Raw genomic sequence first — 26,922 nt, 5'->3', positions numbered from 1 at the left:
CCAGGATGGTCTCGATCTCCTGACCTCATGATCCACCCGCCTCGGCCTCCCAAAGTGCTGGGATTACAGGCTTGAGCCACCGCGCCCGGCCCCCAATGTGTAGTTTTTTATCCCTCACCCACCCCCCACCCTTCCCCCGAGTCCCCAGAGTTCACTGTGCAATTCTTTTTTTTTTTTTTTGAGATGGAGTCTCGCTCTGTCGCCCAGGCTGGAGTGCAGTGGCCGGATCTCAGCTCACTGCAAGCTCTGCCTCCCGGGTTTACGCCATTCTCCTGCCTCAGCCTCCCGAGTAGCTGGGACTACAGGCGCCCGCCACCTCGCCCGGCTATGTTTTTGTATTTTTTAGTAGAGACGGGGTTTCACTATGTTGGTCAGGCTGGTCTTGATCTCCTGACGTGAGGTGATTCACCCGCCGAGGCCTCCCAAAGTGCTGGAATTACAGGCGTGAGCCACTGCGCCTGGCCCATTGTGTCATTCTTATGTCTTTACATCCTTATAGGTTAGCTCCCACTTGTGAGAACATATGGTATTTGGTTTTCCATTCCTGAGTAACTGCACTTAGAATAATGGTCTCCAGTTTCATCCAGGTTGCTGCAAATGCCATTATTTCATTCCTTTTTATGAATGAGTAGTATTCCATGGTATATATATACACTACATTTTCTTTATCCATGGTATATATTTTGTGTGTGTGTGTGTGTGTGTATATATATATACACCAAATTTTCTTTGCATGATGGGCATTTGGGCTGATTTTATATTTTTGCTATTGTGAACTGTGCTGCTATAAACATGCATGTGCAAGTTTCTTTTTCATATAATACCTTCTTTTCCTCTGGATAGATACCCAGGAGTGGGATTGCTGAATCAAATGGTAGTTCTCCTTTTAGTTCTTTAAGGAATCTCCACACTGTTTTCTATAGTGGCTATACTAGTTTACATTCCCTTCAGCAGTGTAAAAGTGCACTGATTTAATTATAGATTTATGGCCTGAAGGTATCAGACATCTGAGCTAATTCCCAGGTGATAAGCAGTTTAGAAGATTCCCCAACCTCCTCTATTAAATAGGCGTAGAAAACAGGAAAGGGTAAATCTCAATAGACATGCTATTTTAAAGGCATGACAGGTTAGCAGGGCAGAAATGGGGCCTCTAAGGAGTTGAATTTGCTCATCTGTCTTCACTCTTCACTCCACCACTCCACCAGCCCCATCTCTTCCTTAGTTATAGGGTCATACTCTCAAATTCCCATTTGCAAATGACAACTGGCTTCCTTGTGACCTTACTCTAACTCAGAGCCTTCAATTCCCTATTGCACAATATGTCACATAATAATGAGTGCATACCCTTTAATTATGCTTGTAAATATTTTAAGATTGGATACATTCCAGTAATGATGCTTTATTACGTTAGGATTTTTTTTTTTTAAATAAACTTCCATCTAACTCTCATTTGTATTCACTCTCCAACATTCACTTTATCCTGGTCAGAGTTAAGTTCCTAAACACTGGGCGCCTGTAATGCCATCCTCTAGGGAGGCTGAGGCAGGAGAATCGCTGGAACCTGGGAGGCAGAGGCTGCAGTGAGCCGAGATCACACCATTGCACTCCAGCCTGGGTGACAAAAGCAAAATTCTGTTTCAAAAAAAAAAAAAAAAAAAAAAAAAAAAAAAAAAAACAAATAATAATTAAAAAAAAAAAAAAGAAAAAAAAGAAACAACCGCTACTTAAATGTAACTCTTCTCAATGAAAAAGGAGTGGAACTAGACTGACTTGTGTCATATCCCTACATGGGAAGGCTCTGTTCAGATGTCACTCCTTGGCACAGAATCATAACAGCACTGATCACATTGCCTCTCCTGCGTTAAGTCTAGAGACAGAGCAGAGCTGTGAGAAGCCAAGCTCTCAACGCAAACATTAACAAAGATATGATGAAACGAGGTGACCAGCGATCATAAATCAACACTCATAACAGTTGACAGCCCATATATGTCCCTACAAATGTTCACAAATCAAGTGGCCACTTACATTCTTCAACCCAATTTCCCCCACCATAAAATTGGCAATCTTTTTTCCTAAGCTGCTTCTGAACAAATAGAAATTCCTTTACAATCTTTGTTCTGCCTCTTCTATTTTGCACACTATTGCTATAGCTGTTGTTTCTGGATTTGTTTTGTTTTTATAATAGGTTTGTTATTCTCCTGTTTTAGAGATGATATGCTTATTGCAAAGTATACTACAATAAGTACACTTTTATACTTATATACTTTGATACTTATATGTTTTTATACTTTTTATTCTTATGCTGAATAAAATCAGACTTCGGTGAAAACACATGTTTTCAGTATCATATATTCAACCCTTTCATTTTTTTAATTAAAAAATTTAAATTAAAAATTAATTTTAATTTAAAAATTTACTTTACAAAGTATTTATTTTAGGGCTGACTTTCCATGACCTGTTATTGTGAAGGTCTGTACTATAAATTTTTCCAAATGTATATGATAAGAAAATACACACAACATACCATCATATTCATTTGTTGGTGTACAGTTCAGTGGTATTAAATACATTCTTCATGTTGTGGAAGCATCATGACCATTCCTCCTCAGAACAGTTTCTTCTACCCAAACTAAAGCTCTGCCCCCATTAAACACTCACTCACTATTTCTCCCTTCCCTGGCCCCTGGCAACCACCATTCTATGGCAGGCCAGGTCTCACAAACGCAGGCCTCCGTAACAACTGTTGCAGCACTGACTGAGTGGTGAAGTTAAATATTAAAAGCTGAAAGAGCCAGTGTCCTTATACAAAGGCTGGAATGTAACAAAAGCCCACCAAGAGTTCTGCCCAGGCCTCTCCTGGGGCTTGAAGCATGACAAGATAACAAAGGCATTCTTAACAGGACCCGTTTAGGATTAAACAAGTTTTACTGAGGGTCTGAAGGAACTCCCCAGACCTCCACAAACAAGCTTTACTTGGGACTTAAGGAACTCCCCAAACCTTCATGATTTAGCGGGAGACAAGATAAGGGTAATCACCCCAGCACCTGGACCCATCTAGATTAAGTCAGTTTACTGAGGCTCCAGGGGAAGGTCTCCAGGACTCAGACCTTAGCTAGAGATGAGAAGTTAATCACTCATGCCTTTGCATGAATGTACACTTACATGTAGACATACAGATTAGAAGGTATACAAGCTCTGGAAGACTTGTAATTTTGAGTTGGTCTGGTGCAAATTTCCAGGCCTTCTCCCTGTAACCGGTTGCAGAAATAAAACTCTCTTCCTCCCCAGTTCATCTGCATCTCATTACTGGACCACAAGCATAAGCAGCCCGCCCCTCGGTTTGGTCCAGGAACAATTCTACTTTCTGTCTCCATGAATTTGACTACTCTTGCGACCTCACAAAAGTCGAATTAAACAGTATTTGTCATTTTCTGCCTGGCTTATTTTACTGAGGATAATGTCCTCAACGTTCCTCCATGTTATAGCTTGTGTTAGAATTTCCTTCCTTCTATGGCTGAATAACAACCCCTTACATGTATGTGTTATACTTTGTGTATCCATTCACCCACAATGGACTCTCAGTTTGCTTCCACCCTTTCACTGCTATGAGTAATGCTGCTATGAACATGGGAACAAATATCTCTTGGAGAACTTGCTTTCAATTCTTTTGGATATTTACCCAGAAGTGGCGTTGTAGAATCATAGGGTAGTTCTGTTTTTAATTTTTTTAGGGACCATCATATCGTTTTTCACAGCAGCTTTACCATTTCACAATCCCTCCAACAGTAGTGTACAAGACTTTCCATTTCCCCACATCCCGGCCAACACTTGTTATTTTCTATTTTTTAAAACTGTGCTTATCCCAATGAGTGTGTCAATCCCTGTATTTCTAAAGATATATTTGAGGCTGGGCATAGTGGCTCACGCCTGTAATTCCAGCACTTTGGGAGGCTAAGGCAGGCAGATCAATTGAGGTCAGCAGTTCGAGACCAGCCTGGCCAATAAGGTGAAATCCCATCTCTACTATGAATTTAAAAATTAGCCGGGCGTAGTGGTATCGCCTGTAATCCCAGCTGCTCCAGAAGCTGAGGCATGAGAATCACTTGAATCCGGGAGGTGGAGGTTGCGGTGAGCTGAGATTGTGCCACTGTACTCCAGCCTGGGCAACAGAGTGAGACTCTGTCTCTGAAAATAAAATAAAAAAGATAAGCTTTCATTTTGCTGTAACTACCGCTGCCTTCTTCCCTGAAGTATGGAGTCTGTGTGTGTGTGTGTGCACATGTGTGTGTCCATGTATTTGCAACTTGCTGTCATGAAGAAGACAAAAAACAAGTTTTCGTATATTTATCTTTTAATCCAAGACACGGCCCACTTTACCCTCTCCAACTGTAGATATAGAAAGTGCTAAGTGTAACAATTTTATACTCATTTTAATATAGACTAAACCTATATTTTGGGAGCAAAGTCCAGAACATATTACAGATAACATATATTTTGTTGTTGGGGTTGCTACGTGTTCTTGCTGCCAAGTTGTTATAAAAGTTTCTTGCCTACAGTCTCCTTTGCTCCAGCAATTCAGAGCAGCTGGATAAAATTGTATCCCATAAGGACAGACGTCATTAGAAATGCACAGACTTTCATCTAAATTTGGCTTTCATTCATTCTTTCGTCAAGTATTTATTGAGTCTCTACTATATTCTAGTTGCTAGGCATAAGGGGAAAATCGTGAAGCTGTGCAGCAGAATGAGTGCAACCTTCCACTCACTCCCACAGAGGTGCGCATCCTGCCTTTCAGCCCTTCAAACCCAAGAGGCTTTGCGCCACACAGTGCGCGCTCCACCACGCAGTAGGCGATGTGGAGCTCTGGTATAAAGCTGACTGGAGGCAAGAGGCTTCTATGAGAGATCTAAGGGAGGATGTTTATTTCCTGTTTAATTGAAATACTGAGACCAAGCAACTCTGGCACACCTTGCAGAGGAAGACACAAAACAGGGACATGAAGATGCTATGGCCTGGGTGCAGTAGCTCAGGCCTGTCATCCCAGTGCTGTGGGAGGCTGAGGAGAGAGGATTGTTTGAGCCCAAAAGTTTGACACCAGCTGGGCAGTATAGGGAGACTCTGCCTATACAAAAAAAAAAATCATTAGATGGGCATGGTGGTGCGTGCCTGTAATCCCAGTTACTTGAAAGACTGAGGCAGGAGGATTGCTTGAGCCCACAAGTTGGAGGCTGTGGTGAGCTATGATTCCACCACTGCACTCCAGCCTGGGTAGCAGAGCAAGACTCTGTCTCAAAAAAAGAAGCGTACGTATATACAATATATACATAATGTCAAAGAAGCTATGGGCAGCCCAAGAAGTTTCATTCCAAGGATCATCTGTAAGTAAATGTGACTAAAATAATTTCTCAGTTTCTCACCCATCTCCTTGGCAGCGGGTCCCTACAACAATTTAGGAAATAGATGAGCATGAGCAAAGGCCTCATGCCTTAGGTGTGGCAACAAAATTGAGCAATGACACATGACACCCTGCTCTCAAGAGTTTGGGCTCCCTTGGAGAGGAAACTCAGCATTTGGTATTTCAATTATCCACTCACCTTTCAGTCTTCCTACCAGGCATATAACCAACTTCTGGGAACTTTTGAAAATAGTTCACACAAGTGATATTTGCATTTTATTGTGGATTTAATTTGAATTCTTAGTAACTAGTGATTTTAAGCATCTTTTCTTTTTTATTTTTTTGAGACGGTGTCTTGCTCTGTTGCCCAGGCTGGAGTGTAATGGCATGATCTTGGCATACTGCAACCTCTGCCTCCCGGGGTTCAAGCGCTTCTCCTGCCTCAGCCACCTGAGTAGTTGGGAGTATAGGCGCCCGCCACCGTGCCCGCTCTACTGAAAATTTTTGTATTTTTAGTAGAGATGGGTTTTCTCCATGTTGGCCAGGCTGGTCTTGAACTCCTACCTCAAGTGATCTGCCTACCTAGTCCTCCCAAAGTGCTGGGATTACAGGGGTGAGCCACCGCACCTGGCCAATTTTAAACATCTTTTCATATCCATGGGCACAAGTGTATCTCACAGCTTACAGACCATCAGAGGAATATAAAGGTTTCACATATATATGCGACATTTTACTGTTTCATGGTTGCCCCTTTGGGTGGCTTTTTAAAAGTAAAACCATTCCTCATTGGATAGTTAAAAGATCTCTTTCTGCCATTGCTCTCCAAGAAGCAATCATTATATTCAATATGTACAACCCAGCATTCTTATAATTGTACTAAGTATGAGTATAGCCATAAAAATTTTAGTAGATTTTATATTAGAATCTATAAATAATGCATTCTCTTATGCATAGATTTTAACTTACAAATTTTTGAGAAATATTCACATTGATTCAGGTAGATATAGTTTATATTTTTTAAGCATCCATTAATTTTATTATTATGAGAATATATGATGTAGTGTAACCCTTTGACATTGATGGACATTTGGGTCCTGTGTGTGTGTGTGTGTGCGCGCGCACATGTCTGTGTGATATTTTTTGTTTTGTTTCCTTTTTTACATGCAATGCTACAATAAATATCCTAACCAACCCCTCCTTGAGGGCATATGCTAGACAGAATGAATAAATATATTAAAAGCAGAAATAGAGGATTGGCGGGGGGCGTTGTATCCATTTTCAACCTAATAGATAATGAGGTGCTTTGTTTTATTTTGTTTTTGAGACAGGATCTCCCTCCGTCACCCACGCTGGAGTGCAGTGGTGCAAACATGGCTCATTGCAGCCTCGACTTCCAATACCCAAACCATCCTCCCACCTCAGGCTCCTGTGTAGCTGGGACTACAGGCATGTGCCATCACACCCGGCTACTTTTAAGAATTTTTTGTAGAGATGAGGTCTCCCTTTGTTGCCCAGGCTGGTTGCAAACTCCTGGGCTCAAGCCATCCTCTCGCCTCAGCCTCCCTAAGTGATGGGATTAAAGGGTTGAGTCACTGTGCCTGGTCTTCTTTTTATTTTCATTTTTTGCTTTGACAGTATCTCTTCATGTTGCCAAGGCTGGTCTTGAACTCTGGGCTCAAGTGATCCTCTCAGCTCAACATCTTGAGTAGCTAACGTAACAGGCCCTTGCCACCATGCTTGACTCATTTTTTAAAATTTTTTGTAGAGATAGAGTCTCCCTGTGTTGCCCACGCTGGTCTCAAACTCCTTGGCCTCAAGCAATCCTCCTGCTTTGGCCTCCTAAAGTGCTGGGAATACAGTCATGAGCCCCGACACCCAGCCAAGATTATTATTATTATTATTGCTATTATTATAAAAATTCATACTCCATCAAAAGTAAATGAGGGGTGCCTACTTCCCATAAGTTTACCAACTTCCAAGGTTCTGTGATATTAATATTTGACAAGCTGACATGTATAATTAAAATTACTTTTAATTTGTAATTTTCTAATTGCAAATTGTATTTATTTCTGATTCTGTATTCTCTGAAAAAAATCATGTATTTCACCTAATTTTGTATGGAAATATGTATTTGCTGTAAAAACAACATGGATGTTTCTCTCTGTGTGTCTATTGTATCTGTCTCAACCATCTGTTACATATGTTGCAAGTAGATGGTTGAAAGGTGAAAATTGCCAACTTGTTATATCTATGTTGTTATGTTGAAAATAAGCTCCTAATAATTTATCAACTCTTTGCTTTATTGTATGTATAAACTTATACACAATAAAAATCCCAGTGTGTAACTAGAGGAGTTGCAGAATGAAGCCACCGGCAGTACCATCAAGTAATAAATTATTCCCCAAGCACATATTGCCTGTTTCACAAATCATCACCCCTGCACTGTTTTTATTAATATTCCATCCATCCCTCATCACCACCATAAAATCTTTCCCATACTTTTGTTTTCATTTTAATTACTTTTTTGTCTTTGAAGAAAATGTTTCTGAATTTTTAAATTATTTTCTCACTGTTGAACAAAATGTTTCACTTTTTTGTGGGTTTTTACCCAAAATAACGTGTTGTGTTTTCTTTGGTTCTTCTCAGTGTCCTGGAGAATGCTTGAAATCAGACTCAGAGCTACAAGCTAGGGACTGACCACTAGGATACCGGTACCTCTTTATTTTTTCAGCATCCTGACAGGATGCTACGCCAACAAGTGTTCAATTAAGAGTGTACCTCTTTTTTAATTCACTGTCTTTGTTCATTAGTACCTTTCAATTAAATACAGACTACCTATCTTTTCCATGTGTAACTGAATTTTTCCCCAGCTGTGTAGAATATTTTTAACACTTTCATACTTAAGTGTTCTCCTTCCAGGCTATTGCATTTTCCCTATTGCTGCTGTAAAAGGTCGCCACTAATTTAGTTGCTCGAAAGGTGATCCATCTAGAATCTGGCAGTTCTCTAGATCAGAAGTCCAACACAGGTTTCTCTGGGCAAAAATCAATGTCTTGGGAGGCTGTGTTCTTTTCCAGAAGCTCTTGCAAAGAATTTGTTTTCAAGTTAATTCAAGTTGTTGGCAGATTAACACCCAATTTTCTTGCCAGCTGTCAGTTAAGAGTTATCCCCAGATTCCAGAGCCTGCCAACCTTTCTGGGCAAGTGGTCCCCTCTTCCTCCTAAAAGCCATTAATGGTGCATTAATCCCTCTCAGGTCATATAACTAGGAGTCCTCCTTAACCGCGTATTTTCACCTTGAAAAACTCATGTAATGACATTTGGTCTATCTGGATGAAACACCCCATCTCAAAGTCCTTAATCACATTTTCAAAGTCCTGTTTGCCAGGTAAAGTCAAATATTCACAGGTTTCAGGATAGACAACTTTGGAGAGCCATTATTCTGCTGACCACAGACATTGTGTCTCTTAATTTGATGGAAATCCCTGGATTGTCATGCAAGACATTGTGAGGGATGATGATGGTGGTGATGATAGCAATGATGATAGTGATGGTGATGGTTATAATGATGGTGATGATGATAATGATGATGATGTAGGTGGGGAAGATGGTGATGGTGATGATGATGATCGTGATGGGGATGACGGGGATGATGCTAATAATTACTGGGATGATGATGATGATGGTGGAATGATGACGATGATGATGGGGACGATGATGGTGATAAGGTGATGATGATGGTGATGATAATAGTGATGGTTATGGTGGTGATGATTATGATAATGATGGTAAAGAGGATGCTGATGATAGTGGTGATGATGGTGATAATAATGATGATAACAGTGATGGGGATGGTGGTGATGATGATGCTGATGGCAAAGTTGATGCTGATGATAGTGGTGATGATGGTAGCGATGATGATTGTGTTGGTGATGGTGATGATAATAATAATGATGGTGGTGATGAGGATGATGGTGATAGATATTGGTGGTGTTGGATGATAGTGATGATGGTGATGATGATGATGATGGTGATGATGATGGTGGTGATGATGATGATGGTGATGATGATAATGGTGATGGTGATGATGGTGGTGATGATGATGAAGACAATGATAGTGAAATATGATAGTGGCAGTGATTGTAATTATAAGATTATAAAATCTTCTCATTGCTGTAAGGATTTAATCAGATAGAATATGTTATTGAAAGGTGTGAGATAATAAAGAAATTGAGGTTTTTTCCTTCCTACTTATGTAGAAATGTCAAGTCCAACTTACAAACACATCTAGGGCAAAATCAGATTTTGCGTTACATTTTTAAGGTCTTCCCTGTAGAATAAATTGAGCTGTTTATTACAAACTTCCCTTGTCTTTACTTAACTCCCTCGGCAGACTGCTCTTTTCAGATGTAGGTGATGTTAAGACCTGTTAAGGAGTTGAAATTGGCTGAGGTAACTACCCATGAGGATTTTCCTAAAGTTCATAACTATGAGATCTAAGAACCTTGTGGGCTTGGTGACCATACCTATTCTGCCTGTAGCTTTGTTGTTTAGAAAGCTATGAACAATTTTATTTAGTACTAGAGAATAAGTCATTGTGCTTTATGAAGGTAACATTTTGATAAAGAATGGAAGAAAACTACTCTAGCAAAGGAGCCCCCATCTCAGTTCAAATAGATCAACAATGTCATTTGTAATGTTTATATTTTTTTGAAATAAAAACCCATTTATTAAAAAATATATATTTAAAACATTTACATATATAGTGTGTGTGTATATATATATACACACACACATATATTAAATACCCATTTATGAAAATACACACACACACTCACACACACACATACCTGGCTTTTATTTGAGCAGAGATGAATCCAGGTGATATGGTTTGTCTGTGTGCCCACCCAAATCTCACCTTAAATTGTAAATCCCCATGTGTCAAGAGCAGGGCCAGGTGGACATAATTAAATCATGGGGGTGGTTTCCCTAATACTGTTCTCACGGTAGTGAATGAGTCTCATGAGATATGATGGATTTATAAGTGGGAGTTCCCCTGAGCAAATTCTCTTGCCTGCCACCATGTAAGACATGTCTTCGCTCCTCCTTGCCTTCCACCATGATTGTGAGGCCTCCCCAGACACATGGAACTGTGAGTCCATTAAACCTCTTTCCTTTATAAATTACCCAGTCTCAGGTATATCTTTATTATCAGCATGAGAACAGACTAATAAGGAGTCTCACTCTGTTGCCCAGGCTGGAGTGCAGTGGTGTGATCTCAGTTCACTACAATCTCCGCCTCCCAGGTTCAAGTGATTATCGTGCCTCAGTCTCCCAAGTAGCTGGGACCACAGGTGTGCACCACTATGCCTGGCTAATTTTTGTATTTTTAGTAGAGATGGCGTTTTGCCATGTTGGCCGGGCTGGTCTCAAACTTCTGACCTCAAGTGATCCAACTGCCTCTGCCTCCCAAACTGCCAGGAATACAGACGTGAGCCACCATGCCTATCCATTCTCAGGGGCTTTCTAAGAGATATTAAGGATCCAGATGACTGACTGTAGTATAGCTCATAAAAGATACCTCAAGGGAAACCAGAATGGCTGGCTCTGTTCAGCTTAGGTGGCACTCTTGTTTGGCCAAGTTACTGATCTTCAATTAAATACACTCCTACTCTATCTGAAAGGGGTTCATGGATGGAGTGGTGTTGGTGTTCATTAATTAATGACAACTTGATTCCTAAACCAACAAATGGTGAAGTAAGTGATTTGGTAAAGTTGGGGAATATTTTCTTTCAAGTTGTAACTTGGAAAACTACCCTGAATATCTGACCTCTGCTTTGAAAGGGAAGAAGAGGAACAGAGCACCATGCCCCTCTAATGAGTTTGTGTCTTGAAAAAAATAGGCAGAAATGTACACTGGAGTCATTTTTTGGGTAGCCAAGAGGAGGGAGTATTGGCCTGTTCCCTAAAGGCATATCATAGGCATAGATTCAGGGAGCTGGACGCCATGTCATGGAGGCTTCTGAAAAGTGCCAGAAGAAATCTGTTTTTACCTTTCTTTAATACCAAGTATATTTATTGGAGAGTAAAACTTGAATATGTTGAATAGTTGCTTGGGATATGTCTTAAAATATAAGATAAAGGTAAGATGCGTGTCCTTAGTCTTTATGAGAGCTTTCTAACCCTATCTCGCTCCCTCAACATGCACGCTAATCAAAGGTCACAAAAAAGAAGGAAGATAATGATTCTCAAGACAATTATCCACCCTTTGAAGGCTATAGAACCAAAACATTGGGTTCTTTGATCCAAACACTTGTCTTCAATCACCTCTACTCAGTCATTGCAAATCAATCACTAGACCAGAATCCTATGCTAAATTCTGGACTCTAATACAACTTGATAAATATATTCAATATATTTATTTAATATATTTACATTAAATATATTTAATTATATTAATAATATATATTAATTTTATAATATAAATAAATATATTATATTGAATATATTTAATATTATAAATAAATATATTATATTGAATATATTTAATATAGTAAATAAATATATTGGATAAGTATAAACATATTAAATTTTTTTTTGAGACAGAGTCTTTTTCTGTTGCCCAGATTGGAATGTGGTGGTGTGATCTCTGCTCACAATAACCTATGGCTCCCAGGTTCAAGTGATTCTCCTGCCTCAGCCTCCAGAGTAACTGGGATTACAGGGGTGTACTAACAATGCCTGACTAATTTTTGTATTTTTAGTGGAAACAGGTTTCACCATGTTGGTCAGGCTGGTCTCAAACCCCTGACCTCAAGTGATCCACCTGCCTCAGCCTCCCAAAGTGCTGGGATTGCAGGCATAAGCCACTATGCCAGGACAAGATATTAAAATGTCTTTGATAAATGTAACTGTAATCTCACACATATACATTTGGATATCACATAAATATCTTTTTTTTTTTTTTTTTTTTTTTTTTTTTTGAGACGGAGTCTCGCTCTGTCGCTCAGGCTGGAGTGCAGTGGCGCAATCTCGGCTCACTGCAAGCTCCACCTCCCGGGTTCACGCCATTCTCCCGCCTCAGCCTCCGAGTAGGTGGGACTACAGGCGCCCGCCACCACGCCCGGCTAGTTTTTTGTATTTTTAGTAGAGACGGGGTTTCACCATGTTAGCCAGGATGGTCTCGATCTCCTGACCTCGTGATCCACCCGCCTCGGCCTCCCAAAGTGCTGGGATTACAGGCTTGAGCCACCGCGCCCGGCCCACATAAATATCTTGAATATATTTATCCAAAATGAATCTAAGATTAGCTAAAGGATTCCAAAATTATAAGAGAAAGACTTATGATGTATCCAAATTCCATAATATTCTTCCTCCTATATTTCCTAAGGGATGATGATTTCCAACACATTAGTATCCCAAACAAAATATGAGGGCTCATGCACTAGTCATTTAATTTTTCTCCCTAAGTATGTTTGGGCTCGACCTTTGTCCCTTCAAAATCTCCTACAGGCCAGGCATAGTGGCTCATGCCTCTAATACCAGCACTTTGGGAGGATAAAGTGGGAGGATCACTTAGGCCCAAAAGTTTGAGACCAGCTTGGGCAACATAGTGAGACCCCATCTCTACAAACTATATATATAGAGATAGATTAGCCAGGTGTGGTGGCATGTGACTGTGGTCCCAGCTACTTAGGAGACTGAGGTAGGAGGATTGTTTGAGCCCAGGAGGTCAAGGCTGCAGTGAGCTGTGATCACTTCACTGCACTCAGTCCTGGACAACAGAGCAAGATCCCATCTCAAAGGAAAAAAAAAAAAAAAAGATTCCTATATGGCATTCAAAAGACACCAGGATGGCTAAATAGTCGAAAAAAGAGCTTTATTGGTGATAATTGGTTTGCATACTGGAAAGAGATAGTTTCTGGGGTGGACTGAAGATGTTCTCTTTTTGAAGAGGGGAAGGGCAGGTTGGGTTTTAGGCTTCACAGGGTCCATATTACACAATAGAGTCACACATATTCAGCAGGCTTGGGAGGAAAGCTATCCATATTTATGAGAGGAGCCAAGCTCATGCAGATTGTGTAGACACATATGTAGCATACATCCCATGTTCACTTTGGTGTGAAGTTTTAGCATTAAAATGGTGGTGATGGTGATGATGATGATGACAATGACAATGGTGATGTTGATAATGATGATGATGGTTATGATGGTGATGAGGTAGAATTAAGCTCTTTATGTCAAAAAGTGAACAATAGGACACAAAGACAATTTGTGTACAGCCTCTGTAAGCTGCTGAAACTGATGGTAAGATCTGCAGTTGCTTATCGGAAAAGAAGGTTTGTGGGGCCAGTCCTCTGTCCAGTCAGAGTTGTAGTGGTCTGGATTGAAAATCAGAGTTAGAAGGGGTTGGATAATTTGCCTGATAGCTCCTATCTTAGGGAATTGAGCCATGGGAATTTAGAAATTTGCCTTGCCAACTACAGCCTGAACCTTCACCCATAGGTAACTTTTGTTTCCTTAATTTTAGGAGCCCTCTTTGTTGATAAAAGGGCATCTCTCTTTGGTCTCTCAGATGACATAGGACAGGTGGCTCAAATGACACATTATAAGCATTAATTGAAAGAATGGCCAGTGTTGGCAGTACTGGAACTTAAAAGACAATCAAGGTCAGGCATAACTCCAGCAGTTTGGGAGGCCGAGGGAGGTGGATCACTTGAGATCAAGAGTTCAAGACCAGCCTGGCTAACATGGTGAAACCCTGTCTCTGCGAAAAATACAAAAAAATTAGCTGGGCATGTAATCTGTAACCTGTAATCCCAGCTACTCAGGAGGCTGAGGCAGGAGAATCACTTGAACCTGGGAGGTGAAGGCATCAGTGAGCCGAGATAGTACCATTGCACTCCAGCCTGGGTGACAGAGTGCGACCTTGTACTGAAAAAAAAGAAAAAAGAAGACAGCCAATATAATTTTTTTGCTGACTACATTTATCAATGAATTAATAATTTTATTAACTCTGAGCAATAGGATGAAGATATTTTGAGAAGATTTTTACTTCTGGCTATTAAGTGGATGGCTTATTTGATGGCAATGCAAGGTTATTTTTATTTTTGGCATCTTTTTTAATGACTTAGGGTGGCCACCAGTTGTTTTTGCTTAGGAAATCCATGGATTATGGTATGTGTGTCACATATTTATGACTTTCCCCTTCCACCCACAAACATGTCCCAGTGTGTTACATGGTCTGCCTATTTATAGATGGTCTGCCTAATAATATTTAGGTGGTCTGATTAATTATATTTCACAAGAAAAACCTTTATTTTGAATAATTTCACTGAATGATCAGCAACATGGCATGGACTGAAAAGACAGAGAATTAGGACTGTTTGCATAGAAACTCACTTGTAACCTTGAACTTTAAAAAATGCCATAAAAACAATTTGATACAGGTTATAAATTACACTTTTTTTTTTTTTACTAGAAATTGTCCTCTGTGCAACCTATACTTATTCTAATGTAGTCTTATTTTCCCTTCAGAGTATAATTTAAAGATTAATTTAACTCAATTTTATTGCATTTATCTTTGCAGTAAGTCAGTTGTTTTATTGTCTGAGCTGAGTTTTCAATAAACTATTTAGAATGGGAAGAACATTGCCACTTTGCCATGGGTATGTTTCTGAGAATTTCTGCATCTGGTATTTGGAATGTAGTTTTAAAAGGTAATTGTTTTGTCTTGGGAGTGAGTGTTTAATGTCACTCTATTCACTGCATTAGAGACTAAGTGAATAATAAAAACTGTAGTTCATTCTAAAATTCATTCCCTTCATCACCACCTAAGTTCCTAGGAGAATGTCATGTAAAGCCAGCGGCATTAGAGTTAACTATTCCTAAAAGCTTTTGATTTTTTTTTCAGAAGATATTCTGAAAACATGAACAGTTTACCAAAATGCTTTTGAGTAATTTTGGAAAATCAATAATAGTGATATTTAGATTGGAGAGTGAAACATATTTAATAAGTTGGATTTTATTGAATGATTCTAAATCCTTATAAAAAGTTATAGCTTGATATCAGGGGAAACCAGCCCTCAATATATCAACGTAGGTTCTTTTCTATTTTCCCTAAGTGTTGGCCAGTCTGAGAAATAGAGGGAAAGAGTAAAAAAGAGAGAAATTTTAAAGCTGGGTGTCTGGGGGAGACATCACAGGTTGGCAGGTTCCATGATGCCCCCTGAGCCGCAAAACCAGCAAGTTTTTATTAGTGATTTTTTTAAGGGGAAGGAGTGTATGAATAGGGTGTGGGTCACAGAGATCACATGCTTCACAAGGTAATAAAATATCACAAGGCAAGTGGGGGCAGAGCGAGATCACAGGACTGAGGTGAAATTAAAATTACTAATGAAATTTCATGTCCCACTGGGCACCCATTGTCACTGATAACATATTATCAGGAGACAGGGTTTGAGAGCAGACAACCGGCCTGACTAAAATTTACTAGGCAGGAATTTCCTCATCCTAATAGGCCTGGGAGCGCTACAGGAGACCAGGACTTGTTTCATCCCTTATCTGCAACTGTATAAGACAGACATTCCCAGAGCGGCCATTTTAGAGACCTACCCCTGGGAATGCATTCTCTTTCTCAGGGCTGTTCCTTGCTGAGGAAAAGAATTCAGCAATATTTCTCCTATTTTCTTTTGTAAGAAGAAAAATATGGCTCTGGTTCACCCAGCTCTCAGGCAGTCAGACCTAATGGTTATCTCCCTTGTTCCCTGAACATCGCTGTTATCCTGTTCTTTTTTCAAGGTGCCCAGATTTCATATTGTTTAAACACACATGCTTTACGAACAATTTGTGCAGTTAATGCAATCATCACAGGTTCCTGAGGCAACATACATCTTCAGCTTACGAAGATGATGGGATTAAGAGATTACAGTAAAGACAGGCATAGGAAATCACAAGAGTATTAATTGAGGAAGTGATAAATGTCCATGAAATCTTCACAATTTATGTTCAGAGACTGCAGTAAAGACAGGTGTAAGAAATTATAAAAGTATTAATTTGGGAAACTAATAAATATCCATTAAATCTTCACAATTTATGTTCTTCTGCCATGGCTTCAGCAGGTCCCTCCATTCAGGGTCCCTGACTTCCTGCAACAACTTGAAAACAATGATCTTATTTTGGTGTTTATATTTTATCTTCAAAGCAACTGTATCATAAATGTTAAATCAACTTTCAATAGCATTGATGTTTTCTGGCTGTTTCTTAGACTTTTGATTTTTTTGTTTATTTGTTTTGTTTTGACAGAGTCTTGCTCTGTTGCCCAGGCTGGAGCGCATTGGTGCAATCTCCGCTCACTGCAACCTCTGCCTCCCAGGTTCAAGTGATACTCCCGCCTCAGCATCCTGAGCAGCTGGGACTATAGGTGCCCGCCACCATACCCAACTAATTTTTTTTGTAGTTTTATTAGTGACAGGGTTTTGCCATGTTGGCCAGGCTGGTCTCGAACTCCTCCTGACTTCAAGTGATCCACCCACATAGGCCTCCCAAAGTATTGGGATTATAGGCGTGAGCCACTGTGCCTGGCCTTCTTGGACTTTTGAATTTCAATTATTGAGTCAGGAATCCAAGTATGCATATAACAAGTATTTATTTTGTGCCTACTTTGTGTGGTGAACCAGCAAAGTGCTGGGAATATAGTAACACACTCTTATGGAGCTGGAAATCATGTAGGGAGAGAGGCAATAAACATACTCATATGATATGGTATCAAGTCCTCATAGTTGTAGGCACTATAACAAAACAATTGTAAGTATAGCATAGAGTGTCTGGAAACTACAGCCCATTGGCCAGGTGTTGCTCTCCACCCATTTTTGTAAATAAAGTTTTATTGGAATACTGCCACACTCATTCACTTATATATAGCATATGAATGCTTTCACACTAAAACAGCAGAGTTAAGCATATGTAACTGAAACCACTGACCCACAAAGCCTAAAATATCCATTATCTGACCATTTGTAGAAACAGCTGGAGACCCCTGATATAGAGATTTTACAGTGATTCCATTTTATTTTAGGATGGACAGAGGGTGTCTATGAGAATGTGAATTTTAAGCAGCAGAGTCTACAATTAAATATGAGAGAAACCCATGGATATATTAAGGAAAAGATATTTTCCTGTTGAGAAAATAACTGGTACATGATTTGTTTTGAAAGCCCCCTCCAAAAAATAAATCAAAACCAAGTTGTAACTCAGAATATTGGATTTTAAAATGTGATGTGTGTTGAAGGTGGAGTGGCTATATTGTATTTCTTGGTTACAAGAATACTTAAGAGTTTTTTCTTTTACTTTTTTTCATTTTAAAATGGTCTCAGAGGAAGTTGCAAAAATAGCACAGAATCCCATATGATGCATCACCCCATCCACGTGCAATGGTGACATCTCACCCAGCTGTAGTATGTTATAAAAACCAGGAAATTGGCATTGGTACAATCCTGGTAAGGAGACTACAGACCTTGTTCAGTTTTTACTACTTTTTATAATCCCACAATAATGTTTGTCCCTGTGTGTGTAATTCTATGCCATTTTATCCCATGTGTAGGTTTGCATAATTACTAAACAATCAAGATTAAAAATTGTTCCATCATCACAAAAGATGCCCCTCCTGGTGCTTCTGTTAGCACCTGCTGCACCCACGCAATTTTCCTGACAACCACTCATCTCTTCTCTATTTCTGTCATTTGTCATTTTGAGAATATTTTGTAAATGAGATCACGCAGTATATGACATTTTGATATGTACTTTCTTTTCACTTAGCATAATGCCTTTAGGTCTACTTAGGTTATTGTGTGCATCAATAGCTTTTTCTATCGTTCACTCATATTCCACGGTACGGCGATGCCACAGTTTATTCAACCATTCACTCATTCAATGACTTTTAGGTTCTTCCTAGGATTTTAATCTTTTTAATTAATTAATTTATTTTTTAAAGACAGCATCTCGCTCTGTTGACCAGGCTGGAATGCAGTTTGTGCAAGCACAGCTCACTGCAGCCTCAATCTCCCAGGCTCAAAGGATCCTCCCACCTCAGCCTCCTGAGTAGCTGGGACCACAGGCACAAGCCACCAAACCAGGCTAATTTTTTGTATTTTTTTGTAGAAACAGGGTTTTTTTGTAGAGACAGAATTTTGACATGTTGCCCAGGCTGGTCTCAAAGTCCTGGGCTCAGGCGATCCTTCTGTCTTGGCCTTCCAAAGTGCAGTGATTACAGGTGTGAGCCATTGTGCCTGTCTGGAGTATGCTCTTCTACACAAAGTTGCCACGAACATTTGTGTACAGGTTTTTATTTGAATGTTGTTTTTATCTCTCTGGCGTAATTTCCAATGAGCACAATTATGAGTTGTACGTGTCCATGTATATTACAATGGCTTCTTTCTTGATACTATGCTTAGTCTATTTTTTATGTTTTACATGCATTGTTGGCAGTAAGATGGATGGTTTATTGAGCTAAAATTATTTAGGAAAACCTACACAAACCCACATACATGATTTTAATTCTCTTTTAAGAATTTTTTTCTTGCATACCAAATATAGATATTCCAGACCTTTTTAAACACCTGATTTGGTAGAAATGATTGCTTCTTTTTTGTGCCTAGTTTCAGAAATTGTAATCGAGTGACATATAATATTGTACTTTTTATTCAAATTTAAAAAAAATCCTTTTGGAAATTACAAAATTATAAGTTCTAATCACTCAATTTATCTCATTTAAAAGGTATCAGTTTTTTGTGAGGCTATCACTATATAAATTTGCTTGGTGTATGATTCTTTCTCCATTGTCTTAACACTTGGCTTGTCAACATAGGGTACTCACGAAACTCCACAAGCATAAAATGTTCTCAAAAGGCAACAGACATTTATGTTGTCTTCACCGCTCTCATATGCTGTACATCTTCCCAGAGGCATGTTCTACAGCTTATCACAATCACAGAAAGAACACTCCCATAAACAGATGTGTATGCCACTCGCAGACAGAATTCAGCAAATCTTAAACATAAAGTAAAACAAACCTTTAATAAATTGCCAACAATGGAAAAATATTGTGCTGTCAACAAGGTCCCCTGAACTTATGTTCAGACAATGACAAAGTCAAGGAAACTCAGAGAAAATGGAACAACGTTTTAAATAAACTACACTGAATATCTTCAAAGACATTGTCTGCCATATGCTGGAGAATATCACATCAGAAGGAGAGGAAGGAAATTAATTTTTCATCATTGACATATAAAAATCAATGATGGAATGAATAGCAAGTTAGATATGGCTGAAGAACAAATATGAGAATAGGAATTTCAAGCCAAGAATGATCATGAAAAAAAGAAAGAAAAAAAAAGCCAAGCAGTATTAAAGCTTAATCCATTCATTATGAAATTAAGTTAAAATGAATTTCATGACAAGAGAATAAACAGAGTAGGCTGTATGCAAAATTCCTAATAGCAGAGGAAAATTTTGTGAAGCTGAAGAAATCAGTATATCCCACATTGGGAGACCATAATGGGCTAAAAAAGACTTGTGACCAAAAATTTGTAACTGGACATAATATGTGCACATTTAGAATATCAAGAACAGGGCTGGACATGGCGGCTTATGCTTATAATCCCAGCACTTTGGGAAGCTGAGGCAGGAGAATCACTTTAAGCCAGCTGTTTGAGACCAGCCTGGGTAACATAGGGAGACCCCATCTCTACAAATAACAATATTAAAAATTAGCCCGGCAGTGTGGCACATGCCTGTGATCCCAGCTACTCAAGAGACTGAGGTTGGAAGATTGCTTGAGCAGGGCTGCAGTGAGTTATGATTGCACCACTGCACTCCAACTTGGGCTACAGAGTGAGACCCTGTCTCTGAAAAACAACAAAAAAGATATTATTAAATATATGTCACCTTTTCTCAAAACACTGCTTGAAGCAGGGACCTCCCCCTTGTTAAGCACAACTTTCTTCGGTAACAAGATAAAGATACAATAAACAAAAAGATACCGTAAAGTACATTGTATTTTCGAGGAAAATGCCAGCATGAATGGAATGATATATCTGTTACATAGCAGCAGCTTTACCTTAAAAATTCAGCACATCTGAAACAGCCACATGCCTCAGCATCTCAGACCAACATCAGAGTCGGATTTTTATTTTGGGGGTGGGAATCTACATGGAAGTCAAACACAGAAAGAAGACACCAAGCCAATGCTAAAGATGCCTCAACCCAGATAGTCAAAGAAATGGGGTAAAATAAAGGAGAATTTTCACCATCAATGCCATGAGACACAGCATCTGAGTACATGCAAACCTCATGGTCAGACAGGAAGTCAAAGTGAAACATAACCTCCCACCTCTCATTTTCATGATGGACAGCAAGAAACATAGTGAGACCTTCCGCCATCAATGTAGACACTGACGGTGACACCCACCAAATTTTGAGCAGGAGAAAAGCAACAAAAAGGACCCTGAAACTGCTACAAAATAAAAAGTTTTCACCATCTCACCTCAGAAGCTCATTGTAGACTTCCAGAATTAAATATATGGTACAAAATTAACTGCATAAGGCTCTGATGGAAGCTTAGCACATGAGTTGCCAGTGAAATCTATTTTTCCTCTACTTGGTACCTATTGTCTGACCTTAAGAAACATAGACAGATTAGAGAGAGCAAACCAATATCAATGACCAATTTCAGACAGACAATGTATGATACGTAAGGACATACTACAGTATTGTTAACCTGTCAGATATGCAATGTCGGAAACCCACAGTGAGAAGAAAATGTTTGTTAGATATCACTATGAACAGATCAGACAACGCACAGGCTGTAGTGTGGACCGCTTTCTGGATTAGAAACTGCTACCTTTGTGAAAAAGAGGAAAGGCAGAATTTGACTGATGACAGGAACTATATTCCAATAGACTTTGGAGGTATTAAGTAAAGAGGGAGGAAATAGAATCCTGGGGTAAAATAGAGTTTAAAGTCAATTTTTAATTTGCATAAAGACTCAGTTGTCATGGAAGCTTAAGGTAGATAATTATGTAGGATGATGTGAATGGCAATAAATCAATTTCATTGAGTGCAAGAGTGTGCATTTCTCAGTGTTAAGGATATTCTTCAAACAAATGTCCAAGAACTTGTATGTATGTGTGTTAGAGACAGTGTCTCACTATGCTGCCCAAGCTGGTCTCAAACTCCTGGCCTCAAGTGATCCACCCACCTCTGCCTCCCAAGGTGTTGGGATTATAGGCAATCGCCATTGCATCTGGCCCAGAAACTCTTGAATAGTGATTTGACAGAGTGCATAAGAACCCAAAATCAGCTTGAAAGATGGATTTATTTTAGACATGCTTAGACTGCCACACAGTATTGGGTCCAGTAAATGCCAATGTTCAGCTATGACTCAATCTCAATCTAGCAGTGCTCATTTCCTTTAACTTGAAAACAGGAATGGACAGTCTTCCTCACTTAAAGATCATCTTAAAAATAATTAAATATTATATTTAATGGAAGATTATCTTAAAGATTAGGCACTGCCATCAAATCTTCTGTGTGTTACAGAAGTCATCCTATTACATAATTTTAACCAAAAGAGATGAATATTTTAACTTTCTCCAGGCACAGATAGACAGAAATTAGACATTAGAACATACTCGTATTGTGGGTAAAATGCATAATTCTTCCCTGGGAGCCTGATGTCCAATTGAACTGATGTTTAATTAAAATATATGCCTGAAACAAACCCATGTGACTGAAACAAGGTTATTACATTACCACAAGGTACACAATGCTGGTGTTAACAATAAAACTGAAATCATTAGAATTCAGAAAATAATTGACAAACACAAAATAATTACTTAAGAAAGACTTGTTGCAAAACTGACATGAATGTAACAATGTGAAAGTTATGCAAAAATTATTAACTTAAAATCATTCATAAACTACCTTAAATACAAAAATTTAATAGAAAAATAACACATCCAAACATTCAAAAAAGTATTTGTGAATTTTGCACTTAAAGTTCTATGGAAAATATCTGACACAAATAAGGATGCAATAAAAGGTTTTTATTAGTAGTTTTCTTTGCCTACTACTACAAACTGCTTGTGATAAAAAAGAAAAAAAAAGAAAAAAAAAAGTGGGGCCAGGCACGGTGACTCACGCCTGTAATCCCAGCACTTTGGGAGGCCGAGGCGGGCGGGTCACGAGGTCAGGAGGGCAGGAGATCGACACCATCCTGGCTAATATGGTGAAACCCTGTCTTTACTAAAAATACAAAAAAAAAAAAAAATAGCTGGGTGTGGTGGTGGGCACCTGTAGTCCCAGCTACTCGGGAGGCTGAGGCAGGAGAATGGCATGAACCCAGGAGGCAGAGCTTGCAGTGAGCTGAGATTGCACCACTGCACTCCAGCCTGGGCAACTGAGTGAGACTCCATCTCAAAAAAAAAAAAAAAGAAAAAGAAAAAAGTCGTAGAACATAGCAAGGTTTCTGTACAAAGTTACTAAAAATAAAGTTCCTTCATTTTCTTGAGATGTTTATACACAGCATGTCTCTTGGGAGACGGTCAAAGAATAAGCACTTTCCTCTCTGGCAGAGTATGTTCAGTTCCAATTCATTCCAATTAAAACATTGACTTCTCTTTGTTGAAGTGATTTTTTTATACTGAATTTCTACTCAGAAAAGGGCATCGATAAGCTTTTTTACTTTCAAAGCAAGATACCATTTTCATTCCACAATGATATCACTTTTTAAAAATGTGTATTGTAGTGATACCCATTCTTTGCAATTTTACTTAAAAAGTAACACCAATTCTATACAGAAAAAATTTCAAAGGGAGATGAAGAAAATGAAATAAATCAAATGAAAAACTCAATTCCACCTGTCAGGTAGAGCAAACATTACACACACACATGCACACACATACACACACACACGCACACACACACACATCTGCTACCCATTCTTATATTTTGTTTCAGGGTGGTTATGAATATCATTCTAGCTGTGGGATTCTAGCAGTGGGAAAAGTGCAGAAATAAGAAAAATGCTTCATTTCCTTTGTAACATATTTCCAAGTCATGGTGTATTCTTAAAATTCCAACCCTGAGAATGAGTTAGTCAAAAACATCTCAGTTGCCCTCCTGGGTGAATGTTAATGAGAAGAACTGATCTTGCTGTCATTTGTGTGTCTGTGTGCGTTTCATGCTTATTTGCTTTTATTTTTGGGTTTTTTGGTTTGCTTGGTTTTTGAGACAAGGTCTTGCTCTGTTGCCCAAGCTGTAGTGCAGTGGTGCAATCATGACTCATTGCAGCATCGATCTCCTGGGCTTAAGTGATCCTCCACCTCAGCCTCGAGAGTAGCTTGGGCTACAGGCACACACCACTACCTCTGGCTAATTCTTTTCATTTTTATTTTTTGTGGAGATGGGGTTTTGCTGTTTCCCAGGCTGGTCTTGAACTTCTGGGCTCAAGTGATCCACCTTCCTCAGCCTCCCAAAGTGCTCACGGATGTGAGCCACTGCACCCAGCCTATTGGTTTCTTTTACCTTTTATTGACTAATTTTAAATGTCTTCTCTTTCATTGGTCAACTTTTCACTGTACGTCTCTATCAAAAATCATTTACTTATTTCTTGGCATATTTTGCATGTTTAATTATGTGTGGAATTTAAAAATTGTCTTTCCCATACTTTGATTTTTCTTAATATATATCTTTTTTTTTCTTTTTTTAACTGTTTAGAATACTGGATAGCTTTTGGACACTTTTGTTAACTCATCTTAATATCTTATGTTTAGCTTCTTTTGAATAACTATCAGTTTTACTTTACTTTGAATATCTTATGTTTTACCAAACTGCCTTGTTAATTACTGATTAATCAATGTTAAGTAAAAATTTCAGTTTGCTTTTCTTTTTTAACTGGGCTCATAGTGTTGACAAAAAAGAGCCAAACTCTGTAAATTACTGAGGAGGTTTATTCTGAGCCCAGTATGAGTGACACAGCCTCAAGAGGTCCTGAGAATATGTGCCCAAGGTGCTTGGGTTGCAGGTTAGTTTTATTTTAGGAAGACAGAAGTTATAGGCAAAGGCATAAATTAATACATATAATGTATACATTAGTTTGGCTGGGAAAGACAAGGCATCTCCAATCAGGGGCTTCCAGGTCATAGGTGGATTCAAAGATTTCCTGATTGACAATTGGTTGAAAGAGTTAAAGCTTTGCCTAAAGAGTTGAAAGCAGCAGAGAGAAATGCTTGAGTTAAGGGGATTGCAGAAGCCAAGGTTCTTGTTACATAGATGAAGTCTATGAGTAGCATGGTTCAGAGAGAATAGATGGTAAATGTCTGTCTTTCCAGGACTTAAATGTCAGATTGTTAGTTAAATCTTTCAGGATCAGGAAAAGAAAGGGAAGGAGATTTCCTAAAAAATGCACATTTGTCCCACGAGCAATGGCTTTGCAGGGCCATTTCAAAATATCTCAAAGAAAATCTATTTTGGAGTAAAGTACTTTGATTTCCTTCAGGGGCTGCAATCTGTCACGTGATGTTATACCAGAGTCAGGTTGGAATTTGGTATCTTATTGCCACAGAAGGGTCTGTTTTGTCAGTCTTACGAGCTCTGTTTCAGCCTTAGTTCTGTTGGATATAAGCTCCAAAGGGAACAGGTATGACAAGGCCTGTCTGACACTTCTCAGTCACAGCCTGAACTAGTTTTTCAGATTTTTTGGAGAGGAGAGATCCCCTTGGATAAGAGAAGACGGTCTCTTCAGTAGATTGGGGATTTAGAATTTCATTTTTGCTTTACAGTAGCAATAGAACCTTAATGAAGACTTCACAGTCTGCAAAGTTACAACTTTAATTTGGAAGTCTCTGGATTCATGCAAGTGGGTCCCAAGTGATAAAGGTCAGGAAGAGAATAGCAGAGGAATTGGAGGTTGAGTGAAGGGCAGAATGAGTGAGAGCATGAGAGCAGAAGAAAGGTAAAGGGGCAGGTGAGCAAGAAGCAAGATAAGAAGCAGAAAGTGAGCAGCCAAAACAAAAGTGAGATTAAAAAAAAAGTGAGTAAGAAGGTCCCAAAGACCGGCGAGATCTGGACCAAACCTTTCAGGGGAAGCTCTTCAGGGATGGACATGCTCATTAGAGAGGAAAAGTATCCTTAAAATGACCCCACATGGTAATCAGCTACTTAAGGTTTATACATGTGGACTGCATATCATGCATGTAATTAAAATTGTGGGATGGAGGTGTTGCCAAGCGCACAAGTGCCAAAGTAACTAAGCAACCCACCTATCAATCAAAAGGCAAACACTTGCTAGAGATTAGGCAGCCTCAGGAGAAGAAGATAAAAAATCACACAAAAGAATCCGAACTGTTAGGTTGGTGCAAAAGTAATTGCGGCTTTTGCCATTAAAAGTAAAGGCAAAAACCACGATCCAATACAGCAAGCTGGGGCTGTTTTTATCTCGCAGAGGTCAGTCTGCTCTCCCTGTCCAACAGTGGAATACTGTGCTGAGTACACTTTTGCCGCTTTGCTTTCCTCTGTGTGTGTGTCAAGTCCAATTATTTGTTCGGGACACCAAGAGCCTGGAACTGCGCAGCACCATCTGGTAACATATGAACTGCTTGAATTTTCCCTCTCCCCTCTCTCTCTCTTTCTGTCTCTCTTTCTCTCCCTCTCTTCAACAGGCTCACATGGACATTCGCACATGCATAAGGTTGAAGGCAATACTGCGTGTCATAGGCATTCTTTACCTGGTGAAGTTTCAGAATAATTGGTGGGTGGTAGCACTGTAGCAATGTGACGTGCCCGGTGCTGTGGATTTCGTGACCCTGGGAAGTGTCTGTGTTCCCATCAACACGCTTGGCGTGCTGTCTGTGCAGGAACGCTTTGTGAGTGATGACCATCTGCCGTACTTTCCATCCCACCTAAGTGAAAGTGATGCTTTCCCAACAGCAACTTATTCTTCAGAAACAGGCAATTAAACTCTCTAAGGCTCTCAGCTCCTTCAAAATGGAGTTTTAAACTAGATGTTAAGGACTGGTTTAATAATGACTTTTAGACAAAATTTGTTCATTAATCATCATTGATAACAAAGGATGCAGATAAAAATCAGGCAATCTTAGACTATCACAGAATGTGTCTGTTTTCTCAGTAGCTAACCCAATGTTTGGCACATACGATGCATGAAATAAAGATTTTTAAGTTGACATTTAGAAGGCTAATCAACTGCTTAACATATTATGCTTATTTTCACAAATCAGAGAAAAATCAAATTGTTATACAAATTAGAGCTACTAAACTATGTCAGAAATGTTCTGTTTTTAACTATTAGCATTTTTCTTTAGAGCAACAATATTTTTATGATAAAAGAGATTGCTCATTTGTTGATTAGAGAAATTACAGATTTTTCTTCCTCTGTATAGCTATTAATTAGATAAAAGTTATGGATATCATAATTAGCCAAATATGTGTAACACTGCCACAAACTCTGGACTT

At 39.1% G+C, this 26,922-nt stretch overlaps 1 pseudogene across 1 annotated transcript in view; it reads right to left on the bottom strand.

The window, feature by feature from the left end:
- Positions 1-26,330, bottom strand: part of LOC112615129 — a 66,086-nt pseudogene extending 39,756 nt beyond the window's left edge. Inside the window, exon 1 of the transcript XR_003117288.1 lies at positions 26,118-26,330. The product of XR_003117288.1 is annotated as a thioredoxin-like protein AAED1 pseudogene (transcript). The remainder of the gene's footprint in view (positions 1-26,117) is intronic.
- Between the last annotated feature and the right edge of the window lie 592 nt (positions 26,331-26,922).

Source organism: Theropithecus gelada, chromosome X (genome assembly GCF_003255815.1).
Source record: "Theropithecus gelada isolate Dixy chromosome X, Tgel_1.0, whole genome shotgun sequence".
Taxonomy (NCBI): Eukaryota; Metazoa; Chordata; class Mammalia; order Primates; family Cercopithecidae; genus Theropithecus; species Theropithecus gelada.
The sequence above is the reverse complement of the archived record's forward strand: the minus strand, read 5'-3'. Positions and strand labels throughout refer to the sequence as shown.